A 26,040-nucleotide genomic window follows, 5' to 3' on the forward strand; every position below is an offset into this window, starting at 1 on the left:
ACTATTCTGACCTGCATTTGGTATAGTTACCAATCTATTTGATTCATGTGTCATTGTAGTTCATAAGGTTGTATACGTCTATTTATCTCTTTGTTCCCTGCACCAGTTAGCAGGATGTTTTATTCAAATAGTATATTTTTAAATTATTGAGGTAAGGTTCCATCTATTGTTCGCTTACAGGAAGGATTTTGATGGAAGATTTTGATGGAAGATTTTATGGCACAAACTTCAGAATTAATTATGGATAAGATTAAGGTTCTTGAGTGTGAAATCACATATAGCATCAGAAATAATTATATAACCTAAAAGAATAATGAACATATGAATTCCAAGTACTCTGTTGCAGAATGTAGTAATGTATTTTGGAAGTAAGATATACAAAAAACAAACAGACAAAAATAAGCATTATTTTTGTTCTCCAAATATTAAGTAGAATTTAGTAATCTTCTATCAGAGAAGGAGCGCAGAGAATTTTAAATGTATGGAAGCCCATCACATGCTTGTTTTGAGTGGAAATACTGTTTACATGTAGAGTATATTCAGCTGTAAAAGATTAAATTATTGATTTGACTCTTGTCTTAAACTCTACTAAAAAGACAAGTTTAGCCATTGACATATAATGGCGAAGAGTATGTTTTTCTTTATCTTTTAACGGGAGAAAAGCAAAAATCATTTTTCAGCCATGACTTAATTATGCGTAGTTTGGATGCAAAGCATGAACACATTGTTCCATCTATTTGTTATAGTCAACGTTTAGAAATGATGGTGGTTAATCTGTACTTGGGCTCCGACAACATTAATGGTATATTTCCTGTAGTAAACATGAAGGCTTTTCTAGTTTCTTTACTCAGTGTTTAACTCTTTGCAAGGCTTATTTTTTACCTAATATGGTTTAGCATTTATTTCTAAAATCGTTATTGTCATCAATTAATTTTTTCAGCTGCCTAAAATTTTCATTATTCACAATACAAAAGAGCATATGTGACATTTAAATGTATATGTATATATAGTAAATATTCATATTTATAAATATTTATATATTATATTATATATTATTGTATATTATAAATATTTATATATACATATATGTGTATATATATTAAATATTTATATGTATATCTTTATATTTTTTACAACATGCAAGAGACTTATGTTTATTTAAAATAAATTAGGTGATCACTTGAAACATTCTACAATACTTAAAGATTCACTTGATTTTCACTTTCAGCCATTTAAATATTTTATATGCATTTACATAAAATATAAAAATAATACAAAAAGTTTGTCTTTTTTCTAAAGAAGGTATTCTATATTTATAAACGTGAACAATATTGCATATAATGAATTTAGTTAAAATTTATATTTATATATACAAATTGTAAAGTATCTGATATTGACATTAATCAAATCCTAGTGTTATAGCATCATTTAGATTGATGAAGCCAATTATCTGCATTGCTGCAGGAGAGAAAATATACCAAGATTGATTTCTTTGATATATACTATACATTTATATTTTACTAGCAAAAATACAAGATTTTAAAGATTAAAATTAAGGTAAAATTAAATTAAAAGTGGTTTTTAATTTTCTAAGCATTTTTTAAGATAAAGCTTTGGCATAGTGATGGATATATCATAATGTTGATTTATATAAAAATTTATTAATAATGACTTTTTAAAATTCTATGATCTGACCCACTGTGAGGATTCCTATAACAGTGCTGGAAAGAAAAATAAATAACAAGATTCATAGAATCATGGAGAAGAAAAACTTACGGTCTGTCTTTGGCCTGTAGCAAATCTAAAAACTGAGTTTAAGAAAACACAAGAAAGGAATCTGGGAAGAAGAATCTATTTTATCTTCATATGACCTGTGGCTCACTACTGTTATGCCTAAAGAGCTATTGAAAATTCTGTATTTCTGATCTTCACTTAGACATTGAAACTTACCTAGAATCCTTATTTTGAGAAACACTAGAGTAAATAGAGCCAAATCCTTAAAACATTTTATTTATTTTTCACTAATAGAAAAATTGTATTTACCTAAAAGCATTCAGAATGTCAGCATAACAGCTGCAACTTTTTTTGTTGTTGCCATTGCAGGGCGGTATTCAGTTAACAGAACACCAATTATTTCCTGTAAGCTGCCTCAAAGACAACTGAATATGAAAACACTACTATCCCAATATACAACTAATTCTTGCTATGCACCAACATGAACCTGTGTAAATTTCCATGCCAGTTTCCACCCCCCACACTGTTCCAGGCAGGGTTAGTGGCTACTGAAAATATCACCAGGACAGGGCTATCTAAAGTCACATTTGGTAGTGTGCTAACTATACAAAAAAAAGATACCTTACAGTTTAAAAATAAATCTTACACAGGCTTACATTTCAATTTTTTTCTTTAATAGGAACGTGTTGGTTACAGGGGGTTAAATGCTTTATGGACAAGAAAAAAGAACTGAGCTAGAACCAACTTATTCATCATCTTCATCTTCCTACTTTTTCTCCTCTTCTTTCTTTTCCTTGTTTTTTTTTTTCAACCTTGACAACTCTTTTTTTTTGCTGCATCAGGCTTTCCTTCAGCTCCAAATGCAGCAATACCCTTTTCGTATTTTACCTTCAGCTCAGCAGCCTTCTTTGTGAGGCTGCTTGTCATCTGTGGCAGAGTTATTCCACATCTCTCCCATTTTCTTTGCAACATCACCAATGGAGAAGCCAGAACGTCCTCCTTTGATTTCGGGGCGATATGCAGAAGAAAACAAGAAAAAGGCCAAAGGGGTACATTGGGTGCATTAGGATCTTAGGACTTCTGTTTTTTGTTTCCCCTTTAGGTGGGATATGTTTTCATATCCTCTTTCATAATGGGCCTTGTCTGCCTTTGCCATGTCTTCAAAGTTTCCTTTCTCTTGAGCAGACATGGTCTTCCAGCTCTCCGAGCACTCCTTCGAAAACTCGGAGAAGTTGACTGAAACATCTGGGTGCTCTTCCTGGAAAGTTTGCACAAAGAATGTGTATGATGACATTTTGCCTTTTGACTTCTTAGGATTTCCTTTGCCCATGTTTAATTATTTTCCTCAGAGAGGCAGAGTCATCGAGTGCCTGTCTGGCATCTCACTTGCCCCAGCGCTTTCTCTATGGACTTCAGTTTACTGCAGTGGCTGTGAGAGCAGGAGCCAGATGCAGCCTCAAAACATTTTATATTCAAGGAAAAGAAAAATAACCCACAATTGTTAAGGTTTTATGAGAGCCAAGAAGTCAAATCTTTAGAAGTAAGGGGTTGAAATTGTTTTTATTAAATAAAGGCTAAATCTGTATAATGTAAATGTTTATTTTGAGGATATTTCATTAAGGTAGTAAATTAAATTTGTAGTCAACAAAATCATTTTAAGATGTACATTATTACTTTTATTTTAAATAAGCTTAATGGCAAAATTTCTGTGAATCTATGCATTCTGTGCTTCATAACAAAGTATCCTCCAATATTTATTTTCTCACATAGTACCTGAGGGTTAGTGGTCTGGGTGTAGTTTGGCTGGTTGGTTTGGCTCAGGGTTTCTCACAAGATTGCAGAGGCTACAGTCATCTCAAGGCTCAAACAGTGCTTCCAAGCTTATTCACATGGTTGATGGCAAGCTTCAGTTTGTCATAGGCCTAAACATCCTCACTGGTGTTTGGCGGGAAGCTTCAATTCCTACTCATGAAGACCTAACTCAGGACTGCTTACAACATAGGAGATTGCTTCTCTCAGAGTGAAAGGGCAAAAAAGAATGAGCATATTTGAGATGGAAGCCATTGTCTTTTATAACTTAATCTAGGAAATGACACACTGTCACTTCAGCTACGTACTACTAGTCATACCGAACAACTCTGGTACAATTTGGAAATGTCTACATAAAGATGTGAATACTAGAAGATAGGAATCACTAGGGGAGCCATTTTGGAACCTGCTTAGCATATTTATTTCTTTGTATGCTTACTTCTTAGAAGCACAAAATCATCTTCTATAATTTTTCATAGAGAAGGTTTTACAGTTTGATAATATAGTACTTCCTTTATTTTTAAAAAGTCTTTCATCAAGGCATTACATCTTTATATTACACTGTATATACATGCATATATATATATATATATATATAGAGAGAGAGAGAGAGAGAGAGAGAGAGAGAGAGAGAGAGAGTTTTGTGTAGCTTTGTATTGTCTTACTTAAACCAGAAAAAAATATTTGGAATTAGTTTCATTTTTCAATATTACTTATTTATTTTTGAGAGAGACAGAGAGAGAGAGAGAGAGTATGAGCTGGGGAGGAGCAGAGAGAGAGGGAGAGAGAGAGGATCCCCAGCAGGTTCTGCACTGTCAGCACAGAGCCTGCTGTGGGGCTCAATCTCACAAACCATGGGATCATGACCTGAGCCAAAATCAAGAGTTGGACGCCTAACCAACTGAGCTACCCAGGTATCCCTGGAGTTAGGTTCTGTGATTTAACTGTGCATTAGAAATCCATGGCACTGTTGAAAACTAAGTTGACAAGTTATAATTTACCAAGATTTTATTTCCTTATTTTTTCACCAGCTGAAAGCTTACCTACTTACTATGCTTCCTCAGGGTGAGTTTGCTTTTTGATTATCTAACTTCATGCAAGTTTTAACTGCATCCCAATCAGCCCCATATATACTCTCAAGAATATATATTTAGACACTTTGGCATTTCAATTATTTCTAAAATAGTATCTTACTTTGATGCTCTTCTGTATAAATGAAACTTTTTTAAAGAGTAAGATATTATGCTAAGCACTTGAGGAATACAAAGACAATTATTATAATGCCTGTCCACAAGAAAGTTTTAACTTCTTAGGGAAAGACAAATACACAGGAAGTTTCCATTGTTTGATTGAACTAATGTACAGATCATAAGGGAAATAAGTACAAAATAAATGCTTTATTCAAGGAAGAAGGTTTTCAAATAGCCTTTGGCAAGGATAGAAAAAAGTTATGCATTAAAACTCCTTTGAGTTACATCTTACAGGATGATTAAGGTTTTCAAAGGAATGAACTAGAATGGTGTTTCCCAGATGGAGGTTGTAGACCTAGCAGGAGTGGAAAGGTCTAGAGCATATTTGGGGAATGCACAATTGTCTTGCTTGACTGAAACTTAACAAAAAGGTGGGATATGATTATAAAGGAACTTCTGAGAGTATTGGGAATCATTTTAAACACTAGTTTGAGGGGAGCCTGGGTGGCTCAGTCAGTTAAGTGGCAGACTTCGGCTCAGGTCAGGATCTCATGGTTTGTGAGTTCAAGCCCCACGTTGGGCTCTGTGCTGACAGCTTGGAGCCTGGAGCCTGCTTCGGATTCTGTGTCTCCCTCTCTCTCTCTCTCTCTCTCTCTGCTTCTCCCCTGCTTGTACTCTCTCTCTTAAAAATAAATAAACATTAAAAAAATTAAAAAAATAAACACTAGTTTGAAAAGTTAAACCTTAGTTTGGGAGGACATGGAGATCAATTTTGAACAAGAGAGGCTAGAGCAGATATGTGCTTCTATTAATCTAGGAGCATATATCTGAATGAATTATAATAGGAAAATTCATCAGTCAAAGAAAGAAGTCCAGAAGGATATAAAGTAACTGTGAGCAGAGAAGATTTGCTCTTACAAATATAGTACAATGAGGGCCTAACTTAGCATGTTCCCAGTGAGAATGGGAAGAAGGAAGTTGAAGTGAGAAATATGTGGAGACACTAATTACATGAATAAATGCATTTTAAAATAAATAAATAAATAAATAAATAAATCTATATATACATATATTCCGAACATGTCTAAACAATTGGAAGAAAGGGAAATAAAGAGAAGAGTTGGCTTATGGGATATAATTATGAGGTTGAATTTTAGCCCAACAGATGTAGGATTCAGTAGACCCTCCTTTGCACATTTTAAACACAAGTAAACACCTGTCAATCTGTGTTTCAAGAAAAACTTGGAACTAGAACCAAAGATCAGTTTTGAATAGAGGTAAAATTAGGGTAAGTAGGAATATAAACAGGTAAGACATGAGTGGAAGGGCACTATAGAGTGAAAAGGCAAGCTCAAGGACTGTGTCCATCATGAAGATGGGGCAGTAAATGAGACCTGACAAAGAGTGAGATGGAGCATTCAGAGAAACAGGTTTTTGTTTTTGTTTTTTTAAATAATATACCTGAAATTTAAAGCATTTGAAGGAGCAGGTAATTAGCAACTTGTAATGACACAGAAAATTTTAAAAGGTGGATAATTAAAAAAAACATGGCTGCTAAATATTTGAAAGCAGTTGTTAAAGAAGTAATGGAAGAAGACAAAGTATACAGATTTAAAGGAGTGACTAGTAAGTAAATGGGATTCCTGGAATATACTGCTTTTTCAAGACGCATCGGTGAAAGGAAGAGAGAATGTGAAAGTATAGGGAGATATGAAAGTTGAAATTACTTTGTACCTTTTTTTGAGGTCACAACAGATAAGTTCTGAGGAAGAATGGCATTTTCAAAAATAGTCCCAATTCAAGGTACTGTGGCATGAGACTGAGACTGTGGTCTGATCCAGCAATACAAAATGACGTAGTTTCTCTCTCACTTTTATCTTTCTGTGAAGTGATTCCCAGTTAAGCTGTCATTTCAGCCATAGGGGGAAAAATCAGTATCCCAAAGTAATTTTGCTAAATATTAATTTTTAAACATGATTCAATTCCATATTTTTCTTTCTTCATTCAAGAGAAATCCTCCAACCAACTTTTTGAATGGCTTTTCTCACTTTGTCATGATTTTAAAATCTATTATTGTTGCCTCTAATAGCTATTTTTTTAAAGTTAGGAGTGTAACAAAGCTCTCTGTCTATTAAAGTCCTAATTTTAAACCCAATATTATTATGTTTAGGTTTTGGACTTATTTCCATGACATGGAGGAAAAGAATATTAGCTTATTTATCTTGAGGCTTTTATTGTTATTATCAAGTTAGAGATTCTTGAAAGAGGATTGTCATTAGGGATTGAAATAAATACCATTTAGGAAAAGGAATCAGAAAACCAAAAAGAAACTAAAAAAAATATATATATATATAAAATATAAATATATATTTATATTTTATATATATTTATATTTATATATAATATATATATATATATATATATATATATATATATATATCGAAACCCTCTTATCAGTGTGTGGTCAGTGAATGCATAAATACCATTTAGGAAAAGGAATCAGAAAACCAAAAAGAAACTAAAAATATATATATATATATATATAAAATATAAATATATATTTATATTTTATATATATATATATATAAATATATATAAAATATATATATATATATATATATATATATATCGAAACCCTCTTATCAGTGTGTGGTCAGTGAATGCATGTTCTCAGAAAGGCCACGTTTGAGTACATCACAGAATTGTGAGAATCTCAGTTTTTGCAATTTCTGACAACATTCTGGTCAGAGAGTAATATATATCTTCACTTGAAATGAACATATACATGTTCTTACTATAGTCATTGCTTTGCAGTGTGTGTATGTACACGTGTGTGTAAACGCCATTATAGACTATGTAAAGGAAACACCTTAATGGAAGAGCATGGAGTTTGGTATGAGAAGTTGTGAGTTTATTCTCGATACTTATCTTTGTGCAAACAAGAGAAAAAAGTGATGACTCTAAGTCCTATTTTAATCCTCTAGAATGGAGGGAAATGATACTACCAGCCCATTAAGGCTACTGAGAGGAGTAAATAAACTAATGGGTAATTTGAAGTTGTTAAGGTGACTTTACTTAGAACAGCATATTATTAATGAAGAATGGCCTTTTTCTACGTGCTGTGGGCCATCTCTTATGGCAAAAACAGCTGAAAATCTCATTCACTTCTAACAGTATTTAAAAATAATAGTATTTAATAATCATAAGTTACATATTTTCATTAGGGTACACTAACTGATGTAACAAACAACCCTCAAATCTCAGTGATTTAGCACAATAAAGTTCATTTCTCACTTCACAGTTTGATGAGGTTCATAAACCCTCCTCCACACAACTCAGGACCCCAGATTGCATCGATTTTGTGGTTCAGTGATCTTGTGGCTTTAACATCACCATGTCTGTTGTTACCTGCCAGTGGTAAAAAGGAAATAGCATGGAGAAGCTACATTGGATACTTAACCACCTTGCTCAGGAATGCACACATCATTCCACAGGCCAGAATGAGTCATGTGGACCAAATTAGATACAATAAATAAAATAAAGTGTTTTTTTACTGATATTTGCTGTAACATTCAAGAAGAAATGCTTTGGCTGTTTAGATCAAAGTTTTTCCAAACTCAGTAATTATGGAACAATTTAAAAATTAAGATAGGTACCCAAATGTCAGCAGTAAATCATGAGGTATAATGCACAGTAAATCATGAGGTATAATTTAATGCACCAATTAAATTTGAAGTAAAATGGTATTATGCATACACTCATAGCTATAATAAACAATTTCTTTTTTTTTTTAATTTTTTTTCAACGTTTATTTATTTTTGGGACAGAGAGAGACAGAGCATGAACGGGGGAGGGGCAGAGAGAGAGGGAGACACAGAATCGGAAACAGGCTCCAGGCTCTGAGCCATCAGCCCAGAGCCTGACACAGGGCTCGAACTCACGGACCGCGAGATTGTGACCTGGCTAAAGTCGGACGCTTAACCGACTGCGCCACCCAGCGCCCCAAAACAATTTCATTTTATTAATGATCTTACTTTACAAGTGGATGAAACAGAAATATAAAAAACTTTATCTGATTAAGAATAAAAAGTACAGGACGTTTGGATGGCTCAGTCACTTAAGTGTCTGACTACAGCTCAGGTCATGAACTCGCAGTTCGTGGGTTCAGGCCCCATATAAGGCTCTGTGCTGGCTCAGAGCCTAGAGGCTGCCATGGATTCTGTGTCTCCCTTCCTCTCTGACTGTCCCCTATATGCACTCTCTCTCTTTCAGAAATAAATAAACATTAAAACAACAAGAAGAAAAATACAAAGTAATGATGAAGAGAAACACCTTTCATTTTGCATTTTTTAATATAATACTCAGCTTAAAAATGTCATCTTTGAGGAGCCTGGGTAGCTCAGTAGGTCAATTTCTGGTCAGGTCATGATCCCAGGATTGTAGGATGGGCCCCACATTGGGCTCCACACTGAGTGTGGAGCCTGCTTAAGATTCATTTGGTTGCTCTCTCCCTCTGCCCCTCTCCCCCGCTTGTATGCTCTTTCCCTCTCCTTCTCTAAAATAAAATAAAATAACATTTTAAAATATCACATTTAAAATGAGAACATTATTCTATGTCTCTATCATATTTCATAGTAATATTAAGTGTGAGGTTAACAAATCAGATATAGCATCGTGTATATGTACATGTATGTATGCATATATAATATATATGTATGTATGTATGTTCAAATACATTTTATTATCATTGAAACATAATATAAAAATGCCATTTTCTATAATTATTTTGTAGCAGATGGGAAAATTAGAACTGTACATTTTGGGTACTTCTCAAATCATTCAGGGATTCATCTTATATAGTTTTTTTTTTTTTTTCTTTAGAAACAAAGCTGCTTATATCATCTCCATAGTGAAATGTCCAAATTTTGTCTTTTCTGTTTCTATTACAATCTGAAAAGCACTGGATCTAGCTTTTCATTTTCAACATAGATTGCCAGTTAGTCGGTAAATGCTTCTGATACATCAATGAACAAAAGTAACAAGTAAGTGCATTGGGTGATTTTGCAGACTGCATCTTGGAATTTATCAAGAATGGAACCATTTCTAAAAAGGATAAACATTATGGAATAAGCCTAGCTGTAGAAATATGAATACATTTTTTTCTTCTCGGGTTTAAAATCCACTATAGAGGAAAATATTGCTAACATTTCTTTGTGTTTTGTGTGTAAAGCACCTGTTATGTTCTCACAGAACTCAGTTTGAAAATTGCTAATGGAATTACGTTGTCCCAATAGAGGCATCACACACCCATCCCATCCATCCTGACTTCCCATACAGTGACTAATGCATTCTAACATGCATACTGTTCTAGTAAAAATACTGTGTGTTTCTGTCAATGTCACTAAACTATTAACAGACAGAATAAAATGGCTTAAGCACCATAAGAACAAATGGTAAGAACATAATAAGAACAAAACGGCTTAAGCACCAGGAGCTTATAGAAGTTGATGGATAAAAAGAGGAGGGGGCAGCCTGATATGACAGCATTAGAAATGGTGCCAGAGAAACACTGTCTTCTATATTTGTTCACTGGAATTCCCTTGAGAACAGTCAGCTTCCCTCAATCCCCAAAGACAAATGTTCTCAGCATCTTTGTTCTTTATCACATATTTTACCCTGATTAGTCATGTTTGTATCTACAGCTTGGGTGCACTTTATGCTTATAACTTTAGGGCCTAAGGAGCAGCAACATAAGGAATCGTACTCTTTGGGTCTTTCTTATTTTCCTAGCAGTCTTTATTTTCAAGGGCAAAGGTAGAGATTGCGCTCCTCCAGAAAAGTGTTTCAATTGTTACATAGTTGTCAAACTCCACCAATAAATTGCTTTCATATGTCATCCTTACTAACTTTTCTTTCTTTCTTTCTTTCTTTCTTTCTTTCTTTCTTTCTTTCTTTCTTTCTTTCTTTCTTTCTTTCTTTCTTTCTTCTTTTTCTTTCTTAATTTTTCCTTCCTTCCTCCCTCCCTCACTTCCTTCCTTCCTTCCTTTTCCTTCCTTCCTTCCTTCCTTCCTTCCTTCCTTCCTTCCTTCCTTCCTTCCTTCCTTCCTTCCTTCCAATTTGAGTTAGTTGACATATAGTGTAGCATTAGTTTTAGGAGTAGAACCCAGTGATTCATCTTATATATGATAAATGTCTCTTATATATGACACCCAATGCTCACCCCAACAAGTGCCTTCCTTATTTCCCATCACCCAACACCCCTCCAGCAACCCTCAGTTTGTTCTCTGCATTTAAGAATCTCTTATGGTTTGCCTCCCTCTCTGTTTTTATCTTGTTTTTCCTTCTCTTCCCCTATGTTCATCTGTTTTGTTTCTTAAATTCTTGACCTGAAATGCTTTCTACTTTCTTCTCCACTGGGTCAGTCTCCAAATCACTCTTCTCCTCTCTTCTCATTGCATATTGTGTGTACCACTATCATAACTGTTGCCACACAACACTGAAATTTTAATGTGCTTTTGTCTCACTGTTCTTTGAATTCTGTTAAGGCAGATGTCACATCTTATTCATTGATATATATTCATCTGTGTCTACATCATTTAATAGAGACACAACAAATAGCTGTTGGAAAAATGAATACATAAATGAAAGAATTCACTGCATCTAGTTTTATCTTATTCCTAAATACAGTGCACTCATTAAGACTCTTGACGTGTTATATTAGACCTTCTTATTTTTTTACATTGCTTGGAACTTATTTGAACCCCATATTTCTTCAAATATCTGTTATATAAGTCATCTTAACAGTTATGCTTTAAATTTCTTATTTATAAGATTAGTGTCTTAGTCTCTGTGAAATTGCAAAGGCCATTGAATTACCTAAATGCTTTCACAATAATTCATAGCACAAACAAAGTGAGTATTTCTACTTAAAAAGAGCTTTGAATTAAGTGCCATAAATATAGAAGAGGTATTCAGAATTGTTTGAGTTTAAAATGAACTCCGATAATATTCTAAAAACAGGCATGCTGGAGATTTTACTTAGATTTTACTTACTTGTGTTGCTTATGTTTGTTTTTTTTTCTTTTTCCTTTCTTATCTATCTATGTATCTATCTATCTATTTATTATTTTGGGGATCCTACTGTAGCTAGGAAATCCTCTACACTATTTGTACTTATTACCTCAGTCGGATTGGGTTGTGGGGTACTTTTTTCTTTTAATGTGTCTTCTATTTTATCAAACATGCTTTTTATTTGAAATTTCTCAGGCAATTTTTCTCTTTCTTCTCTTCCTGAAACTGGGTTGTATAGATTGCACCAATTTTATGTTTTTTTTTCCCACTACCCTATCAGTTTTCCCAGTAGGTTTATTACTAGTTGTATAGATTGGATTTCTTGTTTCATAAGTCCAGAAGAAAACGGTCTCAGCCTCTCTCTTTACTTGAATTGGAATTTTTTAAAAAATTCAAACCATCATTTTCTTCAAAGACTATAAAATATCTGTTACTATTTAAAACAATAACTATGAGAGCTTTAAACACTAAGAAGTTGCATAGATTAATGTTTTAACACAGAATAAGTGGCAGTCCCTCCTAAATAAAACACATATTTGAATAACATCCCATGCTCTTTTAGTTATTTATTTTTATCATCACTTCTTTTCTTAATTTAGTGTTCTGTGATTTGAAATTAGATGCTTGAAATGAGTTCTCTCTGTTTCATTGTACTTAATTTTCTATGTGCTTAAGAATAGCTTCACCATCCAAAATAGATAATTTATTACCCATATTAATTAAGATAAATTTAGAATTTGCTAGTCTAGGTAGGTAACACACATATAGTACTATTTCCAGAAGTTTTCCATATGATTTCATATAAGAAATAAATCAATTTGTCTTTCTTATATTTTGTGGGGACTAAATATCAAGGTACCAGATATGCATTCATTTTCACTAGCTACAGCACTTTCAAACTTTAGTGATTCAAAAGTGCAGAAGTGGAGTGCTCCATTGACACAGTGAGAAAATCCATTTTTTTCTTCTGATATGGAATCTTCAAATATCTTACAAATGATATGTCATCAAGTGGAAATGCAAATAACAGTAGCCACCCTTTAATGACAACACTGGGAGCACAACATTGTCCTGTCCACTTCATCTTCAGGGAGATTCTTTGGGGGTGAGTCATATTGCTTTAACAATTTTATAGGCAGGAAAGGGAATCTTGGAGAATTTAGATTCAGTTGCTCAAAATTATATAGCTAATATAGGAGTCAGTATTCAAAATCTAGGTCTGTCTGATTCCAGAGCCTTCCCCCTAAATCATTATCCTGTATTACCTTTGTAGTAACTATTAATAAATTATTAAAACTTCTGATTGTGCATAGCATGATCATAGTTTACATGCTGTACTTTACTAGCTGATCAAAAATAAATTGATATTATACCCTAACCCACATAACAAAATACATAAACCAACTTAGGAAATCTTTATGAGATGTTAAGATTTATAATTGGTTATAATAAGGGACACTGTTACAGTATTATAGTTTTTTCTCTCTTTTTTAACTGTTTACTAACACAGTTATAGCAATACAAATACCTTAACTAATGCATTATTGTAACAAACACTAAAATTTTAAACAATGGAGTAAACAAAACAATTTCTGAATTCATGTGTACATAGATATTTATTTGATTGAGAAAGGATATATTTGTTAGTGTGTGATATATAATAATAGGCTTATTCAAAAAGCATATAAATATTCAAGGAATATGAAATCCAGTAATTGAATTAATGCATGAATATGTTTTGGTCAAAGTTTTATTTTTCTTATTTGTTTCATTAAATATAAATCTAGATAAATGTCATTCAGCTTTGAAACAATAGTATTTAAGCCAGGTTTTTCTATAGCTAATTAAAATTAAGTTAGTCTTTGTCAATTGAGACTAAAAGAAATAATTATACCACTTAACATTCTTTATTCAGTTCATCCCTTTCAAAGTGCAAAAATTCAGTGATCTGTAAAACCATGAGGTGCTTTTGTACAAGTGAAACAAGGTCCTTTTATGTCTCAGTTGAGTTAGTTAAAACTATTTTTGTTTATGTTATTTGGATTATAGCTTCTGATTGTGTTCTTATGGTTCTTGGCAGGTTAACTAGGGTTATGTGAATGTAGTTATACTCAAATAATTATTGATTCATATATCAAAATCATGGTAAGTATGAACATATACTTAAGAATGAATTAGTACAAGTTCAAAGATGTCATATTCTTTACTCTGTAGGGTCATTTATTCTCTTTTCATGAGTATACTTTAGGAAATTTTGTCCATATTTTAACAAAATAGAGTGACTTAATGAGGTATATAACTTTAATCTGACACTTGGGCTTGTTAGCTTTTGCCCTAGTCATTGACCATTCGTATGTCCTATTCTGCTTGCCAGTGGATATTCATAAATATTGAGCATTGCCATTTATAATATCTAAGCTAATGTAGTAGTGCATTTGAGTTTATAATCTATTATTATACATGCTAGTTCTGCTGGTTCTCAAAACATATCTGTGGAATAAGCATTTAGGTTATTTCTTCTAGGTATGCTCAAATGATAAGATGGAGCTAGTATTAAACAAAGTTATGTTTTCACTATATTTTATTTCATAAAACACAATACTTCTAGAGTTCCATATATGGCAGAAAGCTTTTGGATTATTGATCTAAAATCTTCTTTAATGGATGAGGAAAATTAGGTCCATAAAGGCATAGTGACTTGCTCTAAGTTATAAAAGTTTTCTGGCTCCCAATTTTGTCTACCTTCTTCTCACCTTGCCAACACATTATTCAAAGGTAATGATGCTCAAGGACTTTGTGGTCAGGCCAGTAAATGACAGAAACTAAATATATGGCAGATCTAATAACTCATTTTATGTGAGTCTCAGCCTTGAAAGTTATAAGAGTAAATATTTTCTTTCAGAGGAATTTATATTTTTTTTCAAGAGTAAAATTTCATAGCATAGATTAAGATTTATTTATGAATTTTGTTTTGATTTCCAAAAATATTTTTATCATTTTATTTGTTGTATGAATTGGAGATCACATGTTGTTTCATTTATATGGACAAATTGGCTTCTTCATATGGCACTGTGAAGCCAGTTGCTAAAATGAGATATAAAATGATGATTGTTTTATTTTTAAAAATTAAAATATTTTGCAAATATATTAATATTCAAATAATTGTGTAGTTTTCAATCTGATTCAGAAGTATTTCTAATAAGGCTAAATAAAGCATTTCTGATTACTTAATTTACTATTTAATTTGATAGTTTATGAAACATTGAGCTTAACCCTCCTTGTAGTTTTGTATTTTCTCCAAATTATGATCATTTTGCTTTATGTATGTACTACCAATCTTCATGATTTATTACACTAAATTGAATTTTAAGAGAAATTGAAAACAAAATGCATCGGTGAAGCAGATCTTCTATGTGTCCCCCAAAAGGCAATGTACCAAAAATTGCAACAGTTCTTGAAAGCATCCTTAACTGAATAGAGAAGTTGCCTTGAGGGAATTGAGCAACAAGTTCCTTACTGTCAGAGCAGGCAACACTTTTTAGAAAGCCTTGTTTTTTATATTGGATTGAAATCATGATAAGAATACAATTGCATGTTCTGCATTAATCTGCCTTTTTGAAAATGGAAGTACTTAGCTTTATTCTAAAGCTACTAGTGTGCACACTCTGTAATAAATTTCTTGTACTGCCTTAGTCTACTGTATGGATTTACTTGTGGGATGGTTTTAGGACACTACTCTTAGCTCCTTGAAAAAAAATCTCCTTATGCAAGTAAGTGGGAGAATTAAGAAATTCTATTGGAATTATTTTTATTATTCTATAAATACATAATTATCATAATATAATGCTTTATAATCATGCTTTATACTTGACTTATGCTCTTTTATATTTACTGGTATATTCTATTTTTATATCTCTGAATTTAAAAATGAATGAAAGTATTCTTTACAAAGGCATTTATTTTGAATAAATGTGTGACTGTGGCTTTCTCCCTAACCCATTTTCCTCAAAAGGGGGAGAGGACCAGTAATGACTAATGAATGCTTAACAAATGACAAGGTTGTAGATGATATTTTCATTAGTTTATCCCATTTTATTTCTAAAAATCATGTGATGTAGGAATCATTATTTTCATTTTACTACTAAGAAAACTGAGGATCCAAAAATTTATATAATTTACCTAGAGTCTTATAATACCAATCAGTCATTTTAATACAAATTTATGTGATTTCAAAGTCTTTGAAGACCTTGCTTTCAGATTTCTTTTTTAATACAGACAAAAACAAATATATTTCAGTGTCTTCAAAGAAGGGAATAGAAAACTGGTGCTATTTGGTGTACGTATGACTGATATACCAAGCTTTGTAAAAACTAAGAATCCCATCTCCCTGTTAGACAAGTCTGAATTTTTCTTACACAGAGTGAAAACCCATGACATCAGGAAACAAGGTAAAATAATCCTCTCTTTGCTACTTTCCATACCAGGACTGTCATAAATTTGTCATTTCAACTTTTTAAAAAAAACTCAAAATTATTATCTACATCCCTAGAATATGTGTGGCTTCTTAATTGGATATTCAAATTTATTCACATAAAGTTTTACTGAAATGTAGTAATTTAAATATTTCAAACTTTTTGTAGCATTTATTTCCTTCTTTACTTACAGATTTTAGACCAAAATGTGGCTACTTATCAGCTCTAGTTATTAAGCAGAATTAGAATTATACTCTAAAATTATATTTCTATCTAAAGAACAGAAGTTATTTTAGAAATTCTTTTAATGTATGGGAAGATAAGTTGTACTTTTGGTTTATTTGGTTTTAAATAAATTTGTTGTTGCAAGTTTTGCCATTTTGCTAATATTTTCTATGTTTATAATAGCAGTACACTAACTGCAGTTTATTCAGGTATTTCGACCATTTATTGACTCTTGTTCACTATGGTTGTCATTTCATCAATCCAAATAAAATTTGAAGTAACACTAAAGCTGACTTTTCTATGATCTAGTAGTAGTAATTTATGGAGATGGGACAAGGGTCTTCTTTCTTGAGGCTCTTTCTCTTATGTTGATGTCCATTTGATAAAACTTGATGCTAATTGTTTTTTTCTCAGTTGATTTATTTTGCCAAATTTCACAAGATAAGAAAGGGCACATCTTGGGCAGAAGAGATCTTCAAAGGAGCTGATATCAGCAGTGGTCATGGCCATTCATGTAGCGATTCTGTCTCTTAATACAGCGGGCTGTGGGTTGCTCACCTTCATAATCTTGAAATAGAATATTCACTCAATGTTGAAATTTAGTTGGCTTTTATCTTCAAGATTGCCATTCTTATTCAGTTCAGGCCTCAACCATTAGATCCATTTCCAACATGTGCATCTCGTTTCAAACTCTTAGTGCTCTCCTCTCTAAATACTTCCCATTGCCATAAACTGAATCCTTACCTTGAATTTGACCAGTCACATTTGTTCTTATTCAAGACTTTCACAGAATATTTCTGTGCCTTCACAGTTAGTGTTTTACACAGGTGGCACGGCTGATATTATAAGAGCTCTTCTTCACCCACTTACTCACTTTCTTACAACTTTGAAACTGGACTGCATGCTTACGTATTTCAATCATCTGCAGATGTCAAATTCTTAACTGTCACAGATTTATTTTGTGCCTTCTTCTTGTGCTCCATTCCACTTAAGTAACCAACTCTTATGGTCCTAGGACATTATCATTCCCAGAACTACTTTACATTCAACATCTTAAGCTTCAAGATCCACTCTCTGACTACTGCTCTCTACTAAGTATCACTACTCTCCTTGTTTTACCTCTTAAAACACTTAGACAATTTAATGCTCCCTTCTATCCTAGTCATTGAATTTTAATTTATTTCGTTACGTTATCAGAATCGCATGGTGAGATAATTCTATCACTCTTTTACCAGGATTTCCATTTCTTCCCTCTCTTGTTCTCATCCCTTACCCAGCTCCAATGGATGGATCCTAACATCTCTTGCAAGACACTGCTAGAGAAAATGGCCAGGCCATACCGGCCAGAATATTAATCTAGGGATTATTTACAACCTCAGCTGATTATTAATCTTTATCATTGTCAATAATTGACTCCTTTTCCCACAGCTAATCAACATTATTCTCATTCTCCTTAACTTCTGAGCCTATTGTCTGCTCCCTCAATGTGTAAAAAATTACTATGCCATCTACTTAACAGAGCAATCAAACCTTTCAAATATAATCTTCTTTGACTTTCTGTGACCTCCCATTTTATATACATATATACAAATGTGTGTGTGTGTGTGTGTGTGTGTGTGTGTGTGTGTATTCTTCCTTTCTGTCTCAGAGGAAGCGAATGCCATTTATAGCCCACACCTTTTCTTCCTAGCCAGGTTTTTAATCCTTGTTCACTTGACTCCTCTATAATCTTGGTTTGTCAGTTAATTTGTTTCCTAAAACTTTTTCTGTCACTCCCTAAGACACCCCCACCCTAAAAATCTAAATCTTTTTTTTTTTTCATCTTGCATATCAGTCTGAGTTGCAGCAAAAAAACAGATGGGATACTAAAATTAGTTTAAGTAGAATTTTATAAAGGGGCTATTTACAGGGGTGTAGGCAGTGTGTAGGGAAAGGATAAGGGACAGTGAAGTACCAAGGACTAGTAACAGCAGGGTACTTTACATCCAAAGGCTGAAAATGTGAGAAGAGGGTGTGGTTCCTGGACCAGGAGGCAGAGAAAGGGCTGCCTTAGAGCGGCATGATGTTTGTTCGATGGATGAAGCCACTGTCCTATGCACAGATATGGAGCAAGGACAAGAAATACCCAGAAATAAAAATCTGAGTTTCTCTTCTTTCTTTGGTCTCCTACCAGTGTTTTCCATTGATTTAACCCAACAAGCAGTTAGAGGACAAAAGAACTGATTGAATTAGGAAGTCAGCCTTACAGAGCATACAGCATGTTAGAGAAGGATGAAAATTTAATGTAGATGGGCAAATAAAGGATATTCACCACATCTTGATTTCATTACCTTCTCAGTTCTTCTGAACAAGTTGTTGATTTCAGAACATAAGGTACTTTTTGGGGAGGCTGTCTGGGCAGCTGCACATATTCCTCAAGCCCATGCTGATTTTCCTTTTCTTCTCAAGCTGCTGAAATCCATCTCCTTTAACCAATTCAAATGTTTATTTTCTAAAGTTATTTTTCATTTTTACCAAGTAGCTAATCACCCCCCTCTCTTATTTTCCTGTGAAATATTTACTTCTCCCTAGCATAGGAATTTTTCTGGTTTATGTTCCTACAAGGGCCTCTATAGCAAGGACTATATCTCATTTGTCTATGTTTGTTCTGTACCTATTGTTGTTTGGTTCATATTAGATACTCAGTAATTATGTGTTTCACTAATTTGTGCCCTCTGTCTTCTACCAGTACTGAGTTCCCTACTGATAACTACTATACAAGTGTCATCTTTATACCAAATACAGTTTGTCATGGGTTACTGTTTGGGAAATAAATAAGTGGTTATATTTGAAATTAACATCACTTTGTAGAAGGTTCAATAGTCCAAATTACTATATTTTATCTTGAGTTACATTAATTGGGAAGGATGACCTAGAAACAAGGTCACAAAGGCAACACTAGCATCAAAGACAATTGAAGGGAGGACCACATCGCCTTTTTGGAAAAGCAGCCTTTCTTTCTCCAATTCTGTCATTGCAAATGCACATAGGGAAAGTTATATAGGGACACTCAGAATCAAAAGAGACAAATTTACCACTAAAGACACATGCAGAATATACTAAAATTGCGGTGTTGTTTTTATGGAAAAATGTGAAGGAAATGCTCTAGTGCAGTATAATACTTTCGAATTTAAATATATAAATTTAGTCTATAGTATGTCTTTCTCTTTAATGTTATCCATCAATCATTTATGCATTTAAATGAAATACTTAGCTGTCCCTCCTTTTAATCACCTAAGAAAGGAATCTGCATTTTTGTATTGAGAATTGTGCTCAGGTAGGTTTTGTCAAATTGATCATGTGGAATATCATCTTTTGACTTTTAGGAATAGTTCTCTCAAATGATTTCATTGTTCACATGTTATATGGGCATTCCTGCATGACCTACCTTGACAGAGACAAAGAAATAGACTAAATATGTGTGCTGTGACTCCAGTGCCCTTCCTCACTACCAGGTTAAGGAAAGATTCCACATTAACCTTGTCATGACAATAGTAAGAAAAGAACATTTCTTTTTCTTAATAAACCCTGTCTTAGCTTTTTCTCTTGTGCTGAGAGATTTTCAGTATATGTTCTCTCTACGTATCTTTTTTTACTAGTTATCAGTGTTTTGAATTTGGAAAGGATAAGACAAAAATGCTGCTTCTTTATTTAAATTTGCAGATAAAGAAACATAGCTGATATGCTTTGCTTTTGTTTTTATTTAAGCCAAATTGAAAGATATGTCTCTAGTCTCATGTGCTATTGTTTTTGGGTTTTTTTGAGGTGATAAAGTCATGTTGTTTTCACCAAAAAAAAAAAAAGTGAAATTAACTAGTTGTGAGGACTATATTCTCTAGCCGTCAACAGTAATTAAAAGGTGGTTCTATTCCCTAACCACACATTACATTTCACACTTTCCTGATTGGATTTTACTCCCAAGGTGCTCATTGAATGGGAATTTAACGTTTATTTTTAGGCAGCTCCTTTGTGTTTATACTGTTTACTTTCAAATTCTTGGAGACAGCTATAAGTAAATGCCAACATAGAGAATTTTCAACACTCGATAAAGTTGTTATGTTTGTTGAAATATATCCAAGAAAAGCATTATCTCCTTTCTCTACTCACTCTTCAAAAATGTTAACATAATCTCTCTGTTCTTTCTTGTATTCTGACCATATTCCCTTTGTTTCATGAAGGGGTTATGATGCTAGGTAATATAAATTACTATAGCAAATAAAATAAGAAATAAATTACTTTAAAATGGGAAATTTTGTAATGGAGAAAGGAGTGAGACACAAAAGCAAGGAAAATGATGACAGTTTGAGGTTTCATGGAAGTGTTTTGAGACCAATTAAACATTTGTGAATATGTGTGGCTTGTTTATAGGAAAAAAAGAATGGTAAGTATCAAAATGAGAAATGGCCCTAGTGGTTAGAAATCAAAAGCACTTGTAGACTAACCACACTCAGAGTGCCTCAGGGCAGTTATAAAACTCACTTATATATTGTATTTTACTGGACATATCCATATCTTCATTTGTATGTGTCAATCTATTATATAGGCATATTGATTTCCCAATGTTTCTGGCCATTATATTTACCTACTCTATTTTTCAAATAGTAACTCTTCCACAACTTTCCTATGTTTTTCCTTTAAGATATTTTCCAGGAGAACATATATTCATTGTTTTAAGCCATCTGAAATAACAGAATCAATAAGAATAACTATTGTTTTTATCTGCCTAGTATGTACAATGCATAGTGTGAATCTTTCTTCCTGTGATATGTATTATTCATTACATTAACTTTATGAGCCAGGTCTCACTATCCCCAGTTTACAAATTATACAAAAAAAGAGAAAGAGAAATGTACAATTAGATAATAGATATACAAGAATGCTAAGTTTTGATTATCACATATTGTTCTTGCTCTCTTCTTTTATTTTCATTCAGTGCATTTCCTTCTGTGGTTTTGAAGAACTGTTGAGAGTTCCAACATAATGGATAGGATTTCTTAAAACAACCTGGATAATAACTTTGGAATTTAAACTGGAGGTACATGTGAAAAAATAATTGTTAAGAAGGATGTTTGAAACTAAACAAGATACATTTTAAATAATTAGAAGTAATTGATTCGGGGGTAAAGAGGGAAAAAAATTAACTAAGGATCCTGGACTACTGGCAAGTATAATGGTTATAATTAACTTGTCTACTCAATTGGGAGATGAAGATAATTACTAAAATTCATTAGATCCTCTCACTGAGTTCAGGTGTCTCTCTTATAACAATGTTTGAAAAGATTCCTTCAACTTAAGAGTAAATAAATTGAGAAAACTACACCATGGATTTTTTTACATTGCTTCTGGTAAAGGCGTATTATGAGACTAGTAATAACACACTATTCCACTTTACTGTCATTGTAGTGTTGGCTGGAGCCAAGAGTAGTTAAGGTGATATGTATAACTGTCTCTGTTAGGTATATTCTTGTATTTCCCTGCCCCTGGTTCTCTACCCATATTTTCCACTTTGCACAGTGGACATGCAGATTTCCCATATGAATGCCAATGTGTTAAATCTGTGAGGACACTCCATATCTCTGTGTGGAGTTGCCCAAAGTTCTCTCTGGAAATTACAAGCTCTAGGGCTAAATTAGAGATCACCGACGGAATGTCACTCTTGCCTTTTCTATTTTTGTTCTTAGTTGCTTCAGATAGAAGCAACTTCTATTCCTATTTTTATTCCTATTCAGGTACTGCAGGAGGTGCAACAATCTTTTGTTATCCCTTTCAGATGATGTCTGCAAATGACTTCTACCTCTATAGTGGCGAGGAGGGTGGGAGTCTCCATCTCTGTCTCTTTAAAAGAACATTATCCAGCCTGACAGCGTGGGCAACCCTTCTCCCTTACTAAGAAGCCTTTTCTTTATATCTATTTCCTTTATCTTATTGCCTTACATACGCATTGGGAGAGAGCTTTGCCTAGAGACTTTGCTACTTAGCAATTTAAAACACATGTCACCCCACAGTCTCTGCATATGAGAAAGCCATCTTCCTTCCATTTAGAAGTTACTGTCCAAAGTGCCCTTCTTTTTTCTTTCCATTCCTTCCTTTAGGCTTTCTTTTCTTCCTTTTTTTTTTAATGTTTATTTATTTGAGAGAGAAAGACAGGCAGAGAGAGAGAGAGAGAGAGAGAGAGAGAGAGAGAGACAGCATGTGCATGAGTGAGGGAAGGGCAGAGCGAGAGAGGAACACAGAATCTAAAGCAGGCTCTAGGCTCTGAGCTGTCAGCAAAGAGCCTCACACGGGGCCGGCTGGAACTCATGAGCCACGAGATCGTGACCTGAGCCATGAGATCATGACACTTAACTGACTGAGCCACCCAGGTGCCCCTCTTTTCTTTTTTAAAAATGTTTATTTATTTATTTATTTTTTGAGACACAAAAGAGAGAGAGAGAGAGAGAGAGAGAGAGAGAGAGAGAAGAAAGAGAATCCCAAGCAGGCTCCACGCTCTCAGTGCAGAGCCCGAGTCGGAACTTGAACTCACAAACCTTGAGATCATGACCTCAGCAGAAATCAAGAGTTGGATGCTTAACAGACTGAGCCACCCAGGTGCCCCGAGTCTTTCTTTTCAATCTCCATTTCTTGCTGTAACATTTTTCTTCTTTCATTTTATACTATTTTTTAAATTACCAAGGTAATCACTGCAGCTAACATTAGCCTCACTGGTGGCCTGAAAATTAAAGCATTAAAAAAAAAAAAAAAGGAAAAGAAAGCTATTGAATTCTTAGAAGTCAAAGTGAGGACAAAAGAAAGCTTCTTAAAATAGGTAAAGTAAAAATATGAAGGCCTGGTATAGTTAGTTTTCAGTCTTTTCTCAGGACTTAGTTAAATGCTGATTCCATAGTTTACTTAACTTCTGAAATTTTGAAAATTCAGTTTCACAGATATTAAGCACAAGTAAGGAAGAACAAACAGAACAGTCTAGTCAACGTTTCAAATTTGTGAGAACTTAGGCACATTTTCTTCAGTGTTGTCTTCGCATGTAAAGTGAAGGTTACTTTGCATACCACAGAGTATTATGTGAAAATTAAAAAAAGAAAATATATGTATCATATGTATATAGTTCATTTCATGCTCTAGAACATAATAAGTACTCAATGCAAAGGTAGTTTGGCTAACTTTATTGTGGCTTATTCATATTTTGTGCTGTGTGTCTCAAGGGATACCTAGATAATACTATGTTCAGGACTTATCAAATATGTTTGTTACAAAATACAGATTCCCTAAATCTGATGCAAGATCCAGGAATATCCATTTGTAAATCAATCCCAGTAGGTTGTTCTGATACTGTTGAAAGATCTCAGTGATTAGGTCCTGAGACACGGGATTTACACCTTCCTTAGCCCACTCAAATCTTTGATGCTTACTGGCATGTAATCTTGATGTAGTTATTAAGACATTTTAAGCTTATTTTAATGGGGATAAATGTGTACTTAGCATATAGTAAACAGCAAATCTACAATTATAATCTAGTGGAAATAGTTCTACATAAATAAATAATTTGATGGCCTCAGCATTAACTATAACACCAAGCTTAAAGACGAAGTACTGTTCTGACCTAGGACACTTTTCTATCCCCTTGGCATAATAAATGCATACATGAGTGGAAGAGTTTGCATTAAAGATGGGCTTCTAGAAGTATTTTCAAAACTCTTTTGTTTTGAAAACAAGCAAGCAAACAAAAACTCTCCTTGTTTTATATACTTTGTTTCTCTATTTTCCACAAAATATAAAACATAACACACACACACACACACAGATGAATTGTCTTAAATAAATTAACGCATTGAGTACATTTGTGATAACATTGCCAATGCAAGAGAACTCTAGGAAAATATTTGGCCATTTGTGCAATTTTTTGTGATTTCTAAAATAATGTGATGCTTTTTATTTAAATTTATTAGTAGTGAGGAGAAAGTCTAAATACCTTAGTTCTATTTTACAGTCCACCCCTGTACCGTCTGATCTTAGTAACTAAGTTCCAGGTTTCCATAAATAACTTATGCATTGTAAAAAATTTTCTTTAAACTGTAGTATACTTAAAGACTATTATAATGATATTTACATCTAGTTCCACAAATTTTAGTTTCTGATTTTACCTGTCGTTCTCTTAACCTGTATCTTCTCTCTGAGCCCCATCAATACTACTTCTTGTGAAAGTACAAGGATAAGTATAGAATTAAGAGGTCAGTAGGAAAGTCTTTTCCATCTTCAATGTTGCCAGCATCTAGTTAACTTAAATATTGAAGAAGTCAACTGTCTTCTCTGCTTTCAACATCCTGAAACCCAGTGTGGTTCTGTCACTTTCTGCTTCCTGTCTTAGTGATAGTAACAGTGAGCAAGAAAAAAAAATAGTAATAAATTGGCCTCACCCAGCCATAGTCCTGGCAGTCAATATTTCCTTCAGACTTAATACAAAGCAAAGATTCCAAACCTTTGATTGATTTCAGTAAGACCAAGCCTTCAGGCAGTATAAATGGATGTGGTTCCAAGAATCTCAGTTCAATGAGGGTAAAATTCCATGAGTTTTCATATAATGAGAAATAGGAGCACACAAATACTGAATGTTCAGGAGCCTAATAATGATCCTGAAAATAAAGGAACATTTAATGCAAAGATTTTGGAAAACACAAAAGAAATGTGACCTCTTCACAATTAAAATTACATTTTGATTTTGTGCTTTTTCTAAACTTTGTATCAAGATATGAAAAACTGAAATTACTAAATACATAAAGTGTTTGAACCAATGCAGATTTCAGGCTCTTAAGCTTAAATATTCCTTACTGTGAACATTCTTTAAATCACTTACTCATTCCTTGCCTTTGTTAACTTGCTGCCTTGTTTGTTTGTTTGCATCAAGTTTATCCTTGTTCCACTGCTGCTGTTACCTGGAACTAAAATGATAGAGACTCATTAATACAGATTAGTGTCTGAAAGTGAGCAACACTTATAGATAGCAATTCTTGTTTTCCTTTTCCAGAATTCTCTTGAGTGAAGAAAGGCCAAGGGGCTAGTTGCTAGAGCAGAATTAAGCCATCTCAAACAAACAAACAATAGGCTTAATCCTTTTTCACTCTGGTGTTTATAAAGGGGCAGATTACCCATCCTTGGAATAGATGTTCTGCTACTTCGCATTCTGATTATGGTAGCTGATGGCAACAATACAAGCACAGTCCCAAAGTTTAATAATAATGCATATTTTCATTCTCTCGGAAACAAAGTGATAAATGTTCACTATATTCAGCACTTTAATCTCTGCTGAGGTGGCATACTTTAGACCCAACAGAAAGAATGCATAAATCGGAGTCTATATGCAGGCAGATTTTATTGTGTGAACATTTTATTACATGATGTAAGAAATGATACTACAGGAGTTTGGCATGAAGTCAAAACTCATTGTACAAGATCAGATTTAAATATAGTATCATGTTTTAATCTATTTTTGCCTTTGTCAATTTGAC

General features: G+C 33.4%; 1 protein-coding gene and 1 pseudogene across 1 annotated transcript in view; one reads left to right on the forward strand and one right to left on the reverse strand.

The window, feature by feature from the left end:
• Window positions 1-26,040, forward strand: part of LOC128315375 (uncharacterized) — a 520,211-nt gene that overhangs the window by 53,103 nt on the left and 441,068 nt on the right. The gene's annotated exons all lie outside the window — the stretch shown is intronic.
• On the reverse strand, window positions 1,632-3,217 carry LOC128315146 (high mobility group protein B1-like; annotated as a pseudogene).

This window comes from Acinonyx jubatus, chromosome C2 (genome assembly GCF_027475565.1).
Source record: "Acinonyx jubatus isolate Ajub_Pintada_27869175 chromosome C2, VMU_Ajub_asm_v1.0, whole genome shotgun sequence".
Classification (NCBI taxonomy): domain Eukaryota; kingdom Metazoa; phylum Chordata; class Mammalia; order Carnivora; family Felidae; genus Acinonyx; species Acinonyx jubatus.